The 19686-nt window shown below is 38.4% G+C and overlaps 1 pseudogene; it reads right to left on the reverse strand.

Moving 5' to 3' along the window:
• Positions 1-309: 309 nt before the first annotated feature.
• LOC143672021 (UPF0711 protein C18orf21 homolog pseudogene) overlaps positions 310-19686 on the reverse strand; it is a 39097-nt pseudogene continuing 19720 nt past the window's right edge.

A 19686-nucleotide genomic window follows, 5' to 3' on the forward strand; every position in this document is an offset into this window, starting at 1 on the left:
ACAAAACAAAAAAACAAACAAACAAAAAAACAGCTGCTACTTAAAGGAAGGAAAATAATAGTACTCAATATCTGCATATTTATATATTACAAGGACCTTTCACATACTTTTTTTGATCCTCACAACCACCCTTTGTGGGACAGATTTGTTATTCATTCCAATGAGGTATCTCCATAGACACTGAAGGATGCCAAGAAAAATTTGCTTTTGGACTTAGTTTTCATGTATTCTAAAACTTAGTAAAAACTGTTCTTTTTCTAACTTTACTTTCAGAAATTACATTAGGTATTTATTTTCAAAATCCACCCCTCACAGAGAAGACAAGAAATTTCTGAAGTCCACTTTTGAATTGTTTGGAGATTCTTTCTAAGTAACATTTTTAGTTGAGAAAAGTGTTTCTTTGCTTTGCTCCCATTCTTTGAAGAGGAAATGGGTGTCAACTGCCCAGATGAAGGTGTTCTGCAAATCGATGCTGCACTCTTGCCTTTGGAACCAACCATATCATGATTTAGGTTTGCAGAACACTGAGTCTTTTTCCCTAGTGTCTTCAGGCTGGGTTTCTTTGTAGGAGTGGTAGGACTGTTCTTCACTGCTGACAGAAAGCTTCTACTTTTACCAGGATGTTTGACTGCTCTGTTGCATGTTTTACAAGTAATCAACAATACACTTTTGGAGTCTTTGTACTTTTTCACATTTTTTTGCTTCTTTAAAACTGAGTGTATACTTTTTTGCTTCTTGATGAAGAAGTTTCTGTAGCTGGGGTGTCAGTTTGGGCCTGGGTTCAGACACACTAGAGAGTTATCCAGCACCAGCAACCTGAAACAGTAGGGACATGTTTCTTCAAAAGTGCTTTTATCATCGTGTGATGAACCGTAGGCCCAGAGGAGATAGTGGGCCTGGCCGGGACAGCTAGCTTGCAGTTTCCATGCTGCAGCCTCAAGGTAGTGCTTCTGCCTCACCCCAGCAGCCACTTCTTCATGTACTTTTTAACCATCTGTATTTACACTTCAGAAAAATGCCTATTGATTTCCTCTGTCCATTTTGTAGTTGGGTTGTTTGTTCTTTTATTGTTGAGTTGTATGATTTATTTATGTATACAGGATATCAAACCTTTATCTGATGTGCGATTTCCTAATATTTACTCTTATTGAATTGGCTGCCTCTTCACCCCTTTGACAAAGTCTTTTTTTTTAAATTTATTGATACAACAACATAAAAGCACATACATTCTTAACATACAAATATTCCATACTTGGTGTACAATCAATGGCTCACAATATCATCACATAGTTGTATATTCATCACCATGATCACTTTTCAGAACATCTGCACCACTCCAGAAAAAGAAATCAAAAGAAAAAAGAAAAAACTCATACATACCATACCCTTTACTTCTCCCTCTCATTGACCACTAGTATTTCCATCTATCCTATATATATATATTTTTTAATTTTAACATTTGTTCCCCCTATTATTTATTTTTAATCCATTTGTTTTACTCATCTGTCCATACCATAGTTAAAAGGAGCATCAGAAACAAGGTTTTAACAATCACACAGTCACATTGCAAAAGCTTTATCATTATACAATCATCTTCAAGAAACATGGTACTGGAACACAGCTCTCCAGTTTCAGGCACTTCTCTCTAGCCTAAGACACCTTAATCTAAAAAGGAGATATCTATATAATGCATAAGAATAACCCCCAGGATAACCCCTCAACACTGTTTGAAATCTCTCAGCCACTGACACTTTATTTTGTCTCGTTTCTCTCTTTCCATTTTCAGTTGAGAAGGCTTTCTCAATCCCTTGATGCTGAGTCCCAGCTCATTCTAGGATTTCTGTCCCAGGTTGCCAGTGAGGTTTACACCCCTGGGAGTCATGTTCCACATAGAGAGGGGGAGGGTGGTGAGTTTGCCTGCTGTGTTGGTTGAGAGAGAGATAGGCTACAAAATGGGGAAGTTGAATTTTCCCCCTTTCTTGCCAGTTCCCGAAGGGAATTTTTCTTTTTTTAATATTTCTTTATTCACTGTCCAAATTACTCTGCTATATATCGGAGCATCTCATTAAACTGGCCAAACCAATGAAATGTCATGCCCTATTCAAGGTTCCATGTACTTATGGTGTTTGACTAAACTGACTATACAAGCTAAGCTAGATAATGCACTACCCAAAATATAAAATTTTGCACCTAATAAACATCTCTCCTTTTAGTCTCATACAGAAGTTGAATTTTTTCTCACACATAAGTTAAAGTTTTAAAATATTAATTACCATCTATTTTCAACACCCTGCAATATTGAATTCTTTTGTTCTTCCTCATGCAAAAACATTTTTTAATTCATCATTTAGTCACTATCATTGTACACTCTAGGCATTCTTAGATTATATCATTTCAGCCTTTATCATCTATCTTTCCTTCTGGCTTTATTTGTGCCCCCAGGCTTCCTCTCTCTATCATTCTCACATTCAGTGTACTAACATTATTGTGTTACAATTAAGAAGTATTGTGCTTCCATTTCTGAATTTTTACAATCAGTCCTATTGACAATCTGCATCCCTTCAGGTCCAATTACCCAATATCTACCATAATTCTATCTCCTGATGTCCTTTGTTCTTAACTGAAATTCTCCAAATTCATTCATTCATTAATGTGAGTTCATATCAGTCAGACCATACAGTATTTGTCTTTGAGAAAATCTTTTGAGGTACAAAAGCATTCATTTTGAGGCATTTCCAGTGATCTTTTTTTTCTTTTGTTGTTTGTTTGTCCTTTGGGTGTAAAGTTTAAGAAGCTACCTCCTATTACAAGGTCTTGAAGGTGTTTCCCTACATTTTTCTTGTAGGAGCTTTACAATACTGCTTCTTATATTTAGGTCTTTGATCCACATTGAGTTAATTTTTCCATAGGGTGTGTTCTAGTTTGCTAGCTTCTGGAATGCAATATACCAGAAATGGAATGTCTTTTAAAAAGGGAATTTAATAAGTTCTAAGGCTGCAAAATTGTCAAATTAAAACAGGTCTATAGAAATGTCCAATCCAAGGCATCCAGGGAAAGATACCTTAGTTGAAAAGGGCCAATGGCATTCATCATTTCTCTCTCAGCTGGAAGGGCATATGGCAAAGTCTGCTAGCTTTCTCTTCTGGCTTCTTTTTTCATGAAGTTCCTTGGGAGGTGTTTTCATTCTTGATCTCCAAAAGTCACTGGCTAGTGGACTCTCTGATTTGTGGTTCTGCAGCATTCTGAAGCTTTCTCCAAAATACTTCTTCTTTTATAGGATTCCAGTAAACTAATCAAGACCCACTTAGAATGAGTGGGGCACATCTCCATCTCTTCAAGTTTAATACCCACAGTTGACTGAGTCATATCTCTATGGAGATAACCTAATCAGGTTTCCAATTTATAGTACTGAATAGGGATTAAAAGAAACCATTTCTCTCACAAGATTGTTTAGGATTAAAACATTGCTCTTTTAGGGTACATAAATCCTTTCAAACCAGCACATTCCACCCTCTGGACCCCCAAAAAGACATGCTTCCCCATATACAAAATACATTAATTCTATGACAATATCAGAGAACCTCAAGTCATTTCAGTAACACTACAAATACAATACAAGGTTAACACCAGTACAAAGTCAGAAACAGTACAAAATCTTAAAGTTAGCTATAGGCATAGTGTGTCCTAAGGCAAAAATTCTCCTCTTGCTCTGGACCTGTAAAAACTCAAAACAAGTTATTTGCTGCCAATATACAAAGGAGGAACAGGATAAATTCATAGAATGCATATATCAATTTCCAAAGAGAAAAATTGGAAGGAACACAGGTGTCACTGGACCCAAGCAGTTTCAGAAACCTGCAGGGCAAAGTCCATTAGATTTCAAAGTCTGTGAGTCATTTATCTTTGGGGCTGTAGAAAGCAGCAGCCCAACCCTTTCCAAGGGACTAAAGAGAGGCCTGCCTCTTGGAATGCAACCTTGCAGGACATTGGGGAGACCACCTTTTTCTCAGCCCCATACTCTCCAAGCTGCACCTGGGCTCTCAGCCATCTCCAGGGCACATGCTCAACCCCACCAAATGGTGGCAGCCAGGGTCTCCATGAACCCCAAGAAATGTGCTCCACCCTCTCCAAGGCCTGAGGCGGCATGACTTTTCCACTGCAATGAGATAGAAGGCCCATTCTCTACCTCTGGGACAAAGTCACCATCTCTGTGACTCATCTCTTCCCTGTCACATTTCACTATAAACTGCGAGGAGAAACCAGGCTGCACTTTCCACATTTAATTTGGATATCTCAGCTGCTAAATATTCAAGTTCATGGCTTTTAAAACCTGACTTGCAGCCATAGCCTGTAGTCAATTTTGCCAGATGATCTGCTATTTTAAAACAAGGGTCACCTTCCTTCCAGTCTGCAATAGCACACATCTCATTTCTGTCTAGAGCCTGGTCAGAGGTATCTTTTGAGTCCACATTTCTACCAACAGTCTCTTCAAGGCATTCTAGGCCTTCTCTATCAAGCTCCTCACAACTCTTCCAGAATCTTCCCTGTATCCCATTTAAAAAGTCTTCCAACATGTTTGGTATTTGCAAACTACAGCAGCACCCCACTCCTCTGATACCAAAATCTGTTCTAGTTTGCTAGCTGCTGGAATGCAATGTACCAGAAACAGAATAGCTTTGAAAAAGAGGAATTTAGTAAATTGCTAGTTTATAGTTCTAAGGCTGTGAAATTGTCCAAATTAAAACAAGTTTATAGAAATGTCCAGTCCAAGGCATTCAGGGAAAGATGCCTTGGTTCAAGGAGGCTGATGACATTCAGTATTTCTCTTTCAGCCAGAAGGGCACGTGGCAAAATCTGCTAGTTTTCTCTTTCGGCTTCTTGTTTCATGAAGTTCCCTGGGAGGCATTTTCCTTCCGCGTCTCCAAAAGTCACTGGCTGGTGGACTCCCTGATTCATGGTTCTGTGGCATTCTGAAGCTTTCTCCAAAATACTTCTTCTTTTATAGGATTCCAGTAAACTAGTCAAGACCCGGGTAGAGACATGTCTCCATCTAATCAAGGTTAATACCCACAGTTGATTGAGTCACATCTCCATGGAGATAACCTAATCAAGTTTCCAACCTATAACATTGAATAAGGATTAGAAGAAATGTTGCTCTCACAAGATTGTTTAGGATTAAAACCTTGCTCTTTTAGGGTACATAAATCCTTTCAAACTAGCACACAGTGTAAGGTAAGGGTTCTCTTTTATTCTTTTGGCTATTGATATCCAGTTCTTCCATGCCCATTTATTGAAAAGACCATTTTGTCTCCGTTAAGTGGATTTGGGAGCCTTGCCAAAGATCAGTTGACCATAGATTTGGTGGTCTATTTCTGTTCTCTTGATTCAATTCCATTGGTCAATACTTCTATCTTTGTGCCAGTGCCATGCTGTTTTGATCACTATGGCTTTATAATAAGCTTTAAAATCAAGAAGTATTAATTGTACTACTTCATTCTTCTTTTTAAGGATGCTTTTAGCTATTTGGAGTCTGTTTCTTTTCCAGATCAATTTGGTTACTAGCTTTTCCAAATCTTCAAAGTAGGTTGTTGGAATTTTTATTGGTACTGCATTGAATCTGTACATCAATTTGGGTAGAATTGACATCTTAACTACATTTAACCTTCTTTAATTTCTTTTAGCAATGTTTTGTAGTTTTCTGTGTACAGGTCCTTTACATCCCTAGTTAAGTTCACTCCTAGATACCTGACTCTTTTAGTTGCTATTTTGAATGGATTTTTTTCCTTAACTGACTTCTAAGGTCATCGTGTATAGAAACATTACTGATTTTCACACATTAATTTTATAACCTACCACCTTGCTGAATGTGTTTATTGTCTCAAGAAACTTTGTCTTAGATTTCTCAGGATTTTCCAAGTATAGTACCATGTCATCTGCAAAAAATGAAAGTTTTCCATCTTCCTTTCCAATCTGGATGTCTGTTATTTCTTTTTCCTCCCTGATTGCTCTAGTTAAAACTTCTAGTGAATGATGAATAATAGTGGTGACAGAGAACATCCTTGTCTCATTCCTAGTCTCACAAAGAAAGCTTTCAGTTTCTCAGCATTGAGTGCGATACTGGCTATGGATTTTTCATATATGCCCTTTATCATATTGAAGAAGTTACTTTTGATTCCTACCATTTTTAGTGCTTTTATCAGAAAAGGATTTTGAATTTTGTCAAATGCTTTCTCAGCATCAACTGAGATAATCATGTGATCTTTCCCTTTCAATTTGTTAATGTGCTGTATTACCATAATTGATTTTTTGCTTGTTGAATCATTCTTGTATTCCTTATATAAATCTCATTTGTCATGGCATATAATTCTTTTAATGTGCTTTTCAATTTGATTTGCAAGGATTTTTAAAAAATATGGTTTTATTGAGATACACTCACACACCATACAGACCATCTGAAGTACAAAATCACTGGTTTACAGTATCATCACGTAGTTGTGCATACATCCCCATGATCAATTTTGAAACATTTTCATTACTCCAGAAAAGAAATAAAAATAAAAAATAAAACCCAAATATCCCATAACCCTTATCCCCCCTCCCATTGACCAATAATATTGATGTGGTACATCTGTTAACTGTTAATGAAAGAATATTAAAATATTACTGTTAATCATAGTCCATAGTTTGCAATAGGTACATTTCTTCCCATCTATCCATATTTTATTTTTTTAACATTTGTTCCATGTATTGTTTATTTATTTCTAATCCGTATATTTCACTCATCTGTCCATAACATAGATAAAAGGAGCATCAGACACAAAGTTTCCACAATTACACGGCCACATTGTGAGAGCTATATTATTATACAATCATCCTCAAGAAATATGGCTCCTGTAACACAGCTCTACAGTTTCAGGCACTTCCCTCTAACCTCTCTAGTACACTCTAGACTAAAAAGGTGATATCTATATAATGCATAAGAATAACCTCCAGGATAACTCTTGGCTCTGTTTCTGAATATATTTGCAAGTATTTTGCAGAGAATTTTTGCATATATGTTCATAGGGAGATTGGTTTGTAGTTTTCCTTTCTTATAGCATCTTTGCCAGGTTTGGGTGTTAAAGTGATGTTAGCTTAATAAAATGGGTTAGGTAGTGTTCCCTTTTCCTCAATTGGAAAAGTGTGAGCAGGATTGGTGTTAGTTCTTTTTGGAATGTTTGATAAAATTCCACTGTGAAGCCATCTGTTATTTGTAGAAAGATTTTTGATGAATGATTGAATCTCTTTATTTGTGATGGGTTTGTGGGATCTTCCATTTCTTCTTGAATCAGTGTAAGTTGTTCACGTGCTTCCAGGAATTTTTTAATTTCATCTAAGTTGTCTAGTTTGTTGGTGTATAGTTGTTCATAGTATCCTCGTGATTTTTTCATTTTTCAGGGTCTGTAGTAACGACCCCTTGTAATTTCTGATTTTATTTATTTGCATCCTTTCTCTTTTTTTCTTTGTCAGCCTTGGGAGTGCTCCATCAATGTTGTTGATTTTCTCAAATAACCAGCTTTTGGTTTAATTATCTTTTCTATAATTCTTTTGCTCTCTCATTCATTTAACTCTGCTTTAATCTTTGTTATTTCTCCTATTTGCTTTGGGTTTGGTTTGCTGTTCTTTCTCTAGTTCCTCCGGGTGAACAGGTAAGTCCTTAGTTTTTGCTCTTTCTTCTTTTTTAATACAGGCATTTAGGGCAATAAATTTCTCTCTCAACACAGCCTTTGCTGCATTCCATAAGTTCTGATATACCAATTTCTCTAGCAATTTCTTCTTTGGCCCACTGTTTGTTTAAGAGTATGTTATTTAATCTCCATATATTTGTGAAAGTTCTCATCTTTGGTGGTTATTGAATTCTAGCTTTATTCCATTGTGATCAGAGAAAGCTCTTTGAATATTTTAAATGTTTTAAAGTTTATAAAGACCTGTATTGTGCCCCAGCATATGATCTATCCTGGAGAATGTTCCATGAGAACTAGACAAGTATGTATATCCTGGTGCTTTGGGGTGTAACAACCTATATATGTCTGTTAGGTCTAATTCATTTATCAGATTAAGCTTTCTATTTCCTTGTTGATCCTTTGGTTGTTCTATCTATAGAAAAGAATGGTGTAATGAAGTTGCCTACTATTATTGTTGTGAAATCTATTTCTCCCTTCAGTTTTGCCAAAGTTTGTCTCATGTAATTTGGAGCTCCTTGATTGGGAGCATAAACATTTATTGTTATTTCTTCTTCATGAATTGTCCCTTTTATTAATATATAGTGTCTTCCTTTGTCTCTTTTGATGTCTTTACATTTAAAGTCTATTTTGTCTAATATTACTATAGCTTCTCCTGCTTTCTTTCGGTTACAGCTTGCATGGAACATCATTTTCCATCCTGTCTTTTTCAATCTATTTGTATCCTTGTGTCTAAGATGACTCTCTTGTAAGCAACATTTAGTAGGATTATATTTCTTAACCAATTCTTTCAATCTGTATATTTTAATTGGTAAGTTTAGTCCATTAACATTCAAAGTTATTACTATAAAAACATTTCTTGAATCCACCATCTTATCCTTTGGATTTTATTTAACAGATCTGTATATTCTTTTCCCTCTTTCTCGTTTTATCCTTTAAGTTACCCTTACTGGTTCTCTTCAATTCTGTGCCCTCCTCCAGACATACCTCTCCTGTCCTCTTCTTTTCAGCTATCAGAACTCCATTTAGTATTTCATGTGGGACTGGTCTGTTATTGACAAATCCATTCAGCATTTGTCTGTCTGTGAAAATTTTAAACACTCTTTCGCTTTTTTGGGGGACTCTGGGAATCAAACCTGGGTCTCTGGCATAGCAGGTGAGAATTCTGCCACTGAGCCACAGTTGCACTTCCTTGCCCTTCACTTTCTTTTCTTTTTCTTTCTTTCTTTCTTCTTCTTCTTTTTTTTTTTTTTTTTTTTTTTGCATAGACAGGCACCAGGAATTGAACCCGGGTCTCCAGCATGACAAGCGAGAGCTCTGCCTGCTAAGCCACCGTGGTCCGCCCCCTCTCCTTCACATTTGAAAGAAAATTTGGCTGAGTACAGGATTCTTGACTGGAAGTCTTTCTCTTTCAGGACATTAAATATATCATACCTTTGCTTTCTCACCTCCATAGTGCCAGTTGAATAGTCTGAACTCAGACTTATGTGGTTTCCCTTATATGTAGTAGATTGTTTTTCTCTTGCCACGTTCACGATTTTCTGCTTCTCTTCAACATTTGACAGATGATTAGTATGTGTTTTGGGGTAGGCCTATTTAGATTTATTCTATTTGGAGTTAGTTGAGCCTCTTTGATTTGCATGTTTATGTCTTTTATAAGAGTTGGGAAGTTTTTCTCCATTATATCCTCAACTAATCTTCCTAGTCCTTTATCTTCTCTTGTTCTTCTGGGACACCAATGAAATTTATATTTGTGTGCTTTGTTTTGTCCATCATTTTTCTAAAACATATGAAATCCAGTTCAAATTTTTCCATCTTTTTATGATTTGCTCTTTGGTGTGTTCAAAATCAGTTGTTCTGTCTTCTAGTTCACTTGTTCTTTCTTCTGCCTCATCAAATCTGCTGTTGTGTGTATCTAGTATATTTTTTATTTGGTCTACAACATCTTAAATCTCTGTGATATCTGCTATTTTTCTATTTATTCTTTCAAATTCAACTTTATGCTCTTCTAGTGTCTTCTTGATTTCCTTAATATCATTAGCCATCCCATTGATTTTCATTAGTTGAGTGATGCTCTAGTTTGCTAGCTGCTGGAATGCAATATACCAGAAACGGAATGACTTTTAAAAAGAGGAATTTATTGAGTTGCTAGTTTACAGTTCTAAGGCCGAAAAAATGTCTCAATTAAAACAAGTCTGTAGAAATGTCCAAACAAAGGCATACATCCAGGGAAAGTTACCTTGGTTCAAGAAAGCAGGTGAAGTTCACGGTTTCTCTCTCAAGTGAAAGGGCACACGGTGAACATAGAGTTTCTCTCTCATCTGGAAAGGCACATGGGGAACACAATCAAGGTTTCTCTCTCATCTGGAAGGGTACATGGCAATCACAGCATCATCGGCTAGCTTTCTCTCCTGGCTTCCTGTTTCATGAAGCTCCCTGGGAGGCATTTTCCTTCTTCATCTCCAAAGGTCGCTGACTAGTGGACTCAGCTTCACATGGCTATGTCGTTCTGCTCTGCTCTCTCTGAATCTCTCATTCTCCAAAATGTTTCCTCTTTTATACAACTTCAGAAACTAATCAAGACCCACCCAAATGGGTGGAGACACATTTCCCCCAATCCAGCTGTATTAGCTAGAGTTCTCTAGAGAAAAAGAATTAACAAGGAACACTTACAAATATAACATTTATAAAAGTGTCTCACATGACCACGGGAAGGCAGAGTCCAAAATCCACGGGGCAGGCTGTGAAGCTGATGATTCTGATGGAGGGTCTAGATGAACTCCACAGGACAGTCCTGCCGGCTGAAGCAGGAAGAGCAGCCTGTCTCTTATGACTCCTTCTTAAAAGGCTTCCAGTGATTAGATTGAGCATCACTCATTGAGAAGACACTCCCCTTGGCTGATTGAGAATGGAATCAGCTGTGGATGCAGTTGACGTGCTCATGATCTAATTCTATGAAATGTCCTCATTGTAACAGACAAGACAGCCCTTGCCTAACCAGACAAACAGGTACCACCACTTGGCCAAGTTGACACATGAACCTGACCATGACAGTCCACGCCTTGTCAACTTGGCAGCTACATATATCACCTAAAACCATACTTAATTTCTAAATAAAAAGCATTAAAACACACACTTTTTTCTTTCACTTAACAATACACAACTGTCCTGCATATAACTGGAAACACAGAAACTCTCTCCAGAATAGGGTGCAAGCCCTTGGGTAATAGTCATACTTAAACTTGATATCTTACAACTTAAACAGTATAACACGAACAAAACATTATCACAGTCCTCGTTTCTGTAACTGATCACGTGGTCATAGTTCATATTTATCACTATCTTCTTCCACTACCCATTCCATGTTCCCTTTACCCTCAACAAGCACTTCAGCTGGCCATGGTTCTTTGCCTGGTGGGGTGACCCAACCTTCATTCCTGAAGTTTCAGAGCCATTGGTAGTCCTGCCTGGATTGGGTTGTTGCAGTTTTCCATTTATTTTTTTTTTATTTTTTTTTTCTCAGTTCTTTTTTTTTTATTATTAATTAAAAAAAGAATTAACAAAACAATTAGAAATCATTCCAATCTACGTGTACAATCAGTAATTCTTAATAACATCACATAGATGCATATTCATCATTTCTTAGTACATTTGCATCGATTTAGAAAAAGAAATAAAAAGACAATAGAATAAGAATTAAAACAATAATAGAAAGAAAAAAAACAAAAAAAACAAAAACAAAAAACCTATACCTCACATGCAGCTTCATTCAGTGTTTTAACATAATTGCATTACAATTGGGTAGTATTGTGCTGTCCATTTCTGAGTTTTTATATCCAGTCCCGTTGTACAATCTGTATCCCTTCATCTCCAATTATCCCTTCTCTTTTTTTTTTTTTTTAATTAACGGAAAAAAAGAAATTAACCCAACATTTAGAGATCATACCATTCTACACGTGCAATCATTAATTCTTAACATCATCACATAGATGCATGATCATCATTTCTTAGTACATTTGCATTGGTTTAGAAGAACTAGCAACATAACCGAAAAAGATATAGAATGTTAATATAGAGAAAAAAATAAAAGTAATAATAGTAAAATCAAAACAAAACAACACAAAACAAAACAAAAACCTATAGCTCAGATGCAGCTTCATTCAGTGTTTTAACATGATTACTTTACAATTAGGTATTATTGTGCTGTCCATTTTTGAGTTTTTGTATCTAGTCCTGTTGCACAGTCTGTATCCCTTCAGCTTCAATTACCCATTGTCTTACCCTGTTTCTAACTCCTGCTGAACTCTGTTACCAATGACATATTCCAAGTTTATTCTCGAATGTCCGTTCACATCAGTGGGACCATACAGTATTTGTCCTTTAGTTTTTGGCTGGATTCACTCAGCATAATATTCTCTAGGTCCATCCATGTTATTACATGGTTCATAAGTTTATCTTGTCTTAAAGCTGCATAATATTCCATCGTATGTATATACCACAGTTTGTTTAGCCACTCTTCTGTTGATGGAGATTTTGGCTGTTTCCATCTCTTTGCAATTGTAAATAATGCTGCTATAAACATTGGTGTGCAAATGTCCGTTTGTGTCTTTGCCCTTAAGTCCTTTGAGTAGATACCTAGCAATGGTATTGCTGGGTCGTATGGCAATTCTATATTCAGCTTTTTGAGGAACCGCCAAACTGCCTTCCACAGTGGTTGCACCCTTTGACATTCCCACCAACAGTGGATAAGTGTGCCTCTTTCTCCGCATCCTCTCCAGCACTTGTCATTTTCTGTTTTGTTGATAATGGCCATTCTGGTGGGTGTGAGATGATATCTCATTGTGGTTTTGATTTGCATTTCTCTAATGGCCAGGGACATTGAGCATCTCTTCATGTGCCTCTTGGCCATCCGTATTTCCTCTTCTGAGAGGTGTCTGTTCAAGTCTTTTTCCCATTTTGTAATTGGGTTGGCTGTCTTTTTGTCATTGAGATGAACAATCTCTTTATAAATTCTGGATACTAGACCTTTATCTGATATATCATTTCCAAATATTGTCTCCCATTGTGAAGGCTGTCTTTCTACTTTCTTGATGAAGTTCTTTGATGCACAAAAGTATTTAATTTTGAGGAGTTCCCATTTATTTATTTCCTTCTTCAGTGCTCTTGCTTTAGGTTTAAGGTCCATAAAACCACCTCCAGTTGTAAGATCCATAAGATATCTCCCAACATTTTCCTCTAACTGTTTTATGGTCTTAGACCTAATGTTTAGATCTTTGATCCATTTTGAGTTAACTTTTGTATAGGGTGTGAGAGATGGGTCTTCTTTCATTCTTTTGCATATGGATATCCAGTTCTCTAGGCACCATTTATTGAAGAGACTGCTCTGTCCCAGGTGAGTTGGCTTGACTGCCTTATCAAAGATCAAATGTCCATAGATGCAAGGGTCTATATCTGAGCACTCTATTCGATTCCATTGGTCAATATATCTATCTTTATGCCAATACCATGCTGTTTTGACCACTGTGGCTTCATAATATGCCTTAAAGTCAGGCAGCGCGAGACCTCCAGCTTCGTTTTTTTTCCTCAAGATGTTTTTAGCAATTCGGGGCACCCTGCCCTTCCAGATAAATTTGCTTATTGGTTTTTCTATTTCTGAAAAATAAGTTGTTGGGATTTTGATTGGTATTGCATTGAATCTGTAAATCAATTTAGGTAGGATTGACATCTTAACTATATTTAGTCTTCCAATCCATGAACACGGTATGCCCTTCCATCTATTTAGGTCTTCTGTGATTTCTTTTAGCAGTTTTTTGTAGTTTTCTTTATATAGGTTTTTTGTCTCTTTAGTTAAATTTATTCCTAGGTATTTTATTCTTTTAGTTGCAATTGTAAATGGGATTCGTTTCTTGATTTCCCCCTCAGCTTGTTCATTACTAGTGTATAGAAATGCTACAGATTTTTAATGTTGATCTTGTAACCTGCTACTTTGCTGTACTCATTTATTAGCTCTAGTAGTTTTGTTGTGGATTTTTCTGGGTTTTCGACGTATAGTATCATATCGTCTGCAAACAGTGATAGTTTTACTTCTTCCTTTCCAATTTTGATGCCTTGTATTTCTTTTTCTTGTCTAATTGCTCTGGCTAGAACCTCCAACACAATGTTGAATAATAGTGGTGATAGTGGACATCCTTGTCTTGTTCCTGATCTTAGGGGGAAAGTTTTCAATTTTTCCCCATTGAGGATGATATTAGCTGTGGGTTTTTCATATATTCCCTCTATCATTTTAAGGAAGTTCCCTTGTATTCCTATCTTTTGAAGTGTTTTCAACAGGAAAGGATGTTGAATCTTGTCGAATGCCTTCTCTGCATCAATTGAGATGATCATGTGATTTTTCTGCTTTGATTTGTTGATATGGTGTATTACATTAATTGATTTTCTTATGTTGAACCATCCTTGCATACCTGGGATGAATCCTACTTGGTCATGATGTATAATTCTTTTAATGTGTTGTTGGATACGATTTGCTAGAATTTTATTGAGGATTTTTGCATCTGTATTCATTAGAGAGATTGGTCTGTAGTTTTCTTTTTTTGTAATATCTTTGCCTGGTTTTGGTATGAGGGTGATGTTGGCTTCATAGAATGAATTAGGTAGTTTTCCCTCCACTTCGATTTTTTTGAAGAGTTTGAAGAGAATTGGTACTAATTCTTTCTGGAACGTTTGGTAGAATTCACATGTGAAGCCATCTGGTCCTGGACTTTTCTTTTTAGGAAGCTTTTGAATGACTAATTCAATTTCTTTACTTGTGATTGGTTTGTTGAGGTCATCTATGTCTTCTTGAGTCAAAGTTGGTTGTTCATGTCTTTCCAGGAACCCGTCCATTTCCTCTAAATTGTTGTATTTATTAGCGTAAAGTTGTTCATAGTATCCTGTTATTACCTCCTTTATTTCTGTGAGGTCAGTAGTTATGTCTCCTCTTCCATTTCTGATCTTATTTATTTGCATCCTCTCTCTTCTTCTTTTTGTCAATCTTGCTAAGGGCCCATCAATCTTATTGATTTTCTCATAGAACCAACTTCTGGCCTTATTGATTTTCTCTATTGTTTTCACGTTTTCAATTTCATTTATTTGTGCTCTAATCTTTGTTATTTCTTTCCTTTTGCTTGCTTTGGGGTTAGCTTGCTGTTCTTTCTCCAGTTCTTCCAAATGGATAGTTAATTCCTGAATTTTTGCCTTTTCTTCTTTTCTGATATAGGCATTTAGAGCAATAAATTTCCCTCTTAGCACTGCCTTTGCTGCGTCCCATAAGTTTTGATATGTTGTGTTTTCATTTTCATTCGCCTCGAGGTATTTGCTAATTTCTCTTGCAATTTCTTCTTTGACCCAGTCGTTGTTTAGGAGTGTGTTGTTGAGCCTCCACGTATTTGTGAATTTTCTGGCACTCTGCCTATTATTGATTTCCAACATCATTCCTTTATGGTCCGAGAAAGTGTTGTGTAAGATTTCAATCTTTTTAAATTTGTTAAGACTTGCTTTGTGACCCAGCATATGGTCTATCTTTGAGAATGATCCATGAGCACTTGAGAAAAAGGTGTATCCTGCTGTTGTGGGATGTAATGTCCTATAAATGTCTATTAAGTCTAGTTCATTTATAGTAATATTCAGATTCTCTATTTCTTTGTTGATCCTCTGTCTAGATGTTCTGTCCCTTGATGAGAGTGGTGAGTTGAAGTCTCCAACTATTATGGTATATGAGTCTATTTCCCTTTTCAGTGTTTGCAGTGTATTCCTCACGTATTTTGGGGCATTCTGGTTCGGTGCGTAAATATTTATGATTGTTATGTCTTCTTGTTTAATTTTTCCTTTTATTAGTAGATAGTGTCCTTCTTTGTCTCTTTTAACTGCTTTACATTTGAAGTCTAATTTGTTGGATATTAGTATAGCCACTCCTGCTCTTTTCTGGTTGTTATTTGCATGAAATATCTTTTCCCAACCTTTCACTTTCAACCTATGTTTATCTTTGGGTCTAAGATGTGTTTCCTGTAGACAGCATATAGAAGGATCCTGTTTTTTAATCCATTCTGCCAATCTATGTCTTTTGATTGGGGAATTCAGTCCATTGACATTTAGTGTTATTACTGTTTGGATAATATTTTCCTCTAACATTTTGCCTTTTGTATTATATATATCATATCTGATTTTCCTTCTTTCTACACTCTTTTCCATATCTCTCTCTTCTGTCTTTTTGTATCTGACTCTAGTGCTCCCTTTAGTATTTCTTGCAGAGCTGGTCTCTTGGTCACAAATTCTTTCAGTGACTTTTTGTCTGAGAATGTTTTAATTTCTCCCTCATTTTTGAAGGATAATTTTGCTGGATATAGGAGTCTTGGTTGGCAGTTTTTCTCTTTTAGTATTTTAAATATATCATCCCACTGTCTTCTAGCTTCCATGGTTTCTGCTGAGAAATCTACACAAAGTCTTATTGGGTTTCCCTTGTATGTAATGGATTGTTTTTCTCTTGCTGCTTTCAAGATCTTCTCTTTCTCTTTGACCTCTGACATTCTAACTAGTAAGTGTCTTGGAGAGCGCCTATTTGTGTCTAATCTCTTTGGGGTGCGCTGCACTTCTTGGATCTGTAATTTTAGGTCTTTCATAAGAGTTGGGAAATTTTCAGTGATAATTTCTTCCATTAGTTTTTCTCCTCCTTTTCCCTTCTCTTCTCCTTCTGGGACACCCATAACACGTATATTTGTGCGGTTCATATTGTCCTTGAGTTCCCTGATACCCTGTTCAAATTTTTCCATTCTTTTCCCTATAGTTTCTGTTTCTTTTTGGAATTCAGATGTTCCATCCTCCAAATCACTAATTCTATCTTCTGTCTCTTTAAATCTATCATTGTAGCTATCCATTATTTTTTCTATGTTCGCTACTTTATCCTTCACTTCCATAAGTTCTGCGATTTGTTTTTTCAGTTTTTCTATTTCTTCTTTATGTTCAGCCCATGTCCTCTTCATGTCCTCCCTCAATTTATCGATTTCATTTTTGAAGAGGTTTTCCATTTCTGTTCGTATATTCAGCATTAGTTGTCTCAGCTCTTGTGTCTCATTTGAGCTATTGGTTTGTTCCTTTGACTGAGCCATATTCTCAATCTTTTGAGCGTGGACAGTTATCTTCTGCTGCTGGCGTCTGGGCATTTATTCAGATTTCTCTTGGTGTTGGACCCAGCAAGGTTGTAATATTTTTCTGTGAAATCTCTGGGTTCTGTTTTTCTTATCCTGCCCAGTAGGTGGCGCTCGTGGCACCCGTTTGACTGCGGGTCCCACCAGTAAAAGGTGCTGTGGGACCTTAAACTTTGGAAAACTCTCGCCGTCCTGGGGATTCGCTAGCCGAAACAGCTTGAGCCGGCCCGGGGTCCGAACGCAGGGAGGGTTGCTGGTCGCCGCAGCCAGGGAAAGAGCCCGTCCGAATTTCCTAGTCGGCCCTGGGCAACAAGCATGGCGGGAGGGCGCCAGCGGCAGCGGCCCGCCCGAGAGAGTGCACGTTCCCCGGGAGTCACGGGTTTGGAAGGGGCCTCCCCCACCCGTCACCGTTCTCCGCGGCCTGGGGGTTTCCGATCCAATTCTCTCAGTTGGTCCGGGGGCTGCGCGTGGTGTGGGCGCCAGTCGCCTTGGTTTCAGGGGACTGCCTCTCCGATTCTCCCAGCCGGCCCGGGAAGGGGGAAGGGAGTAACTCCGGCCGCTTGCCACCCCGCCCGGTAAGGCCCGCGCGCCTCGGCGATCTCACCCGAGCTGCTTCTCTCAGCCAGCCAGCCGTTCCAGGATGGGGTACGCTGTCTTTTTTATCTCTGTTGTGGCTTTGGGCGCTTTCTGTATCATTTCTACTCCCCTAGTAGGTGTCCTGGAGAAGAAACTAAGATCCGCGCGTCTTACTAAGCCGCCATCTTCCAGCAGTTTTCCATTTATTTTAACCACAGGGCATGGTAGTACTAAAGTAATGGCCTAGGGGATCTCCTATATTCCAAGAAAACTCTTCTTTACCTCCATTGTATAGTTGCAGTTATATTTCCCCCTGTTAGGGTTAATCATCCCAGGCAATAATGCAATCCTCTTCTTGGCTTGTTGATTCAGGGGTATGAGTAGCCCAAAGTGACCAGGTAGAAGTCTTAGATCTCAGTTCAATGGAATCATTGCTGTTTCTCCTGGTGGAAGCACTCCCCCTTTTGGAACTAAAACCTGTAGACCAGCAGAGCTTAGGGCCACAGGGACAGGAAGCAAAAAATTTCCTAGTGGATCACTGGGGTAATACTGAGTGTTCCCAATCCCAGTTCCACCCCTTGGTTCCTGGACCCATGGATGCTGGCTATGGAAGAAACAGCACCATACAGTGGACGCTGATTCAGAGCATATACAGCTCCCTGGAGACCATTACCCCAGCCTTTCAAGGTATTGCCACCTAGTTGGCATCATAATTGAGCTTTCAAAAGGCCACTCCACCATTCTATGAATCCAACTGCTTTTGGATGATGGGTGTCATGGTTAGGGACAGGTGTCAACTTAGCCAAGTTGTGGTACCTGTTTATCTGATTGGGCAAGTGCTGGCCTGTCTGTTGCAATGAGGACATTTCATAAGATTAGGTCATGATCACGTCAGCTACATCCACAGCTGATTCCATTTGTAATCAGCCAAAGGGGAGTGTCTTCTGCAATTAGTGATGCTAAATGCAATCATGGGAAGCCTTTTAAGGAGGACTCATAGGAGACAGGTTCCATTCCTGCTTTGGCTGGTGAACCTCTCCTGTGGATTTCATCCAGGCCATCCATCGGAGTCATCGGCTTCGCAGCCTGCCCTGTGGATTTTGGACTCTGCGTTCTTACGGTCACGTGAGACACTTTCATAAATTTTATATCTGAAAGTGTTCCCTGTTGATTCTGTTTCTCTAGAGAACCCTAACTAATACAATGGGGAAATTGCAAGACCAGAGAATTCCATGAGCATGTGCCTATTCCTGCACTTCACTTGCTGTGAAGTGTGTTCCTTGATCAGAAGCAATGCTATGTGGAATACCATGACAATGGATAAGGCATTCTGTAAGCCCATGGATGGTAGTTTTGGCAGAAGCATTGCCTGCAGGGAAAGCAAACCCATATCCAGAGTATGTGTCTATTCCATTTAGAACAAATCGCTGCCCCTTCCATGAAGGGAGTGGTCCAACATAATCAACCTGCCACCATGTAGCTGACTGGTCACCTAGGGGAATGGTACCATATCGGGGGCTGAGTGTAGGTCTCTGTTGCTGGCAGATTGGCACTTAGCAGTGGCTGTAGCCAAGTCAGCCTTGGTGAGTGGAAGTCCACATTGCTGAGCTCATGCATAGCTTCCATCCCTACCACCATGACCACTTTGTTCATGAGGTCATTGGGTAATGACAGGAGTTGCTGGGGAAAGGGGTTGACTGGTATCCACCGAACGGGTCATCTTACACACTTGATTATTAAAACTTCCTCTGCTGAAGCCACCCTCTGGTGCGCATTCACATGAGACATAAATATGTTCATGTTTTTAGCCCACTCAGAAAAGCCTATCCACATACTTCCTCCCCAGACCTCTTATTCACCAATTTTCCAATTATGGTCTTTCCAAGTCCCTGACCATCCAGCCAAACCATTAGGAACAGCCCATGAATCAGTATACAAACACACCTCTGACCACTTTTCCTTCCAAGCAAAATGAACAACCAGGTGCACTGCTCGAAGTTCTGCCCACTGGGAGGATTTCCCTTTGCCACTGTCCCTCAGGTACACCCCAGAAAGGCGTTGTAGTGTTGAAGCTCTCCACTTTTGGGTGATACCTGCATATCGTGCTGAGCCATCTGTAAACCAGGCCCGAGTTTTCTTTTCTTCAGTCAATTCACTGTAAGGAACTCCGAAGAGGCCATAGCTCTGGTCTGGGAAAGGGAAGGAAATGT

This window comes from Tamandua tetradactyla, chromosome X, assembly GCF_023851605.1.
Source record: "Tamandua tetradactyla isolate mTamTet1 chromosome X, mTamTet1.pri, whole genome shotgun sequence".
Taxonomy (NCBI): Eukaryota; Metazoa; Chordata; class Mammalia; order Pilosa; family Myrmecophagidae; genus Tamandua; species Tamandua tetradactyla.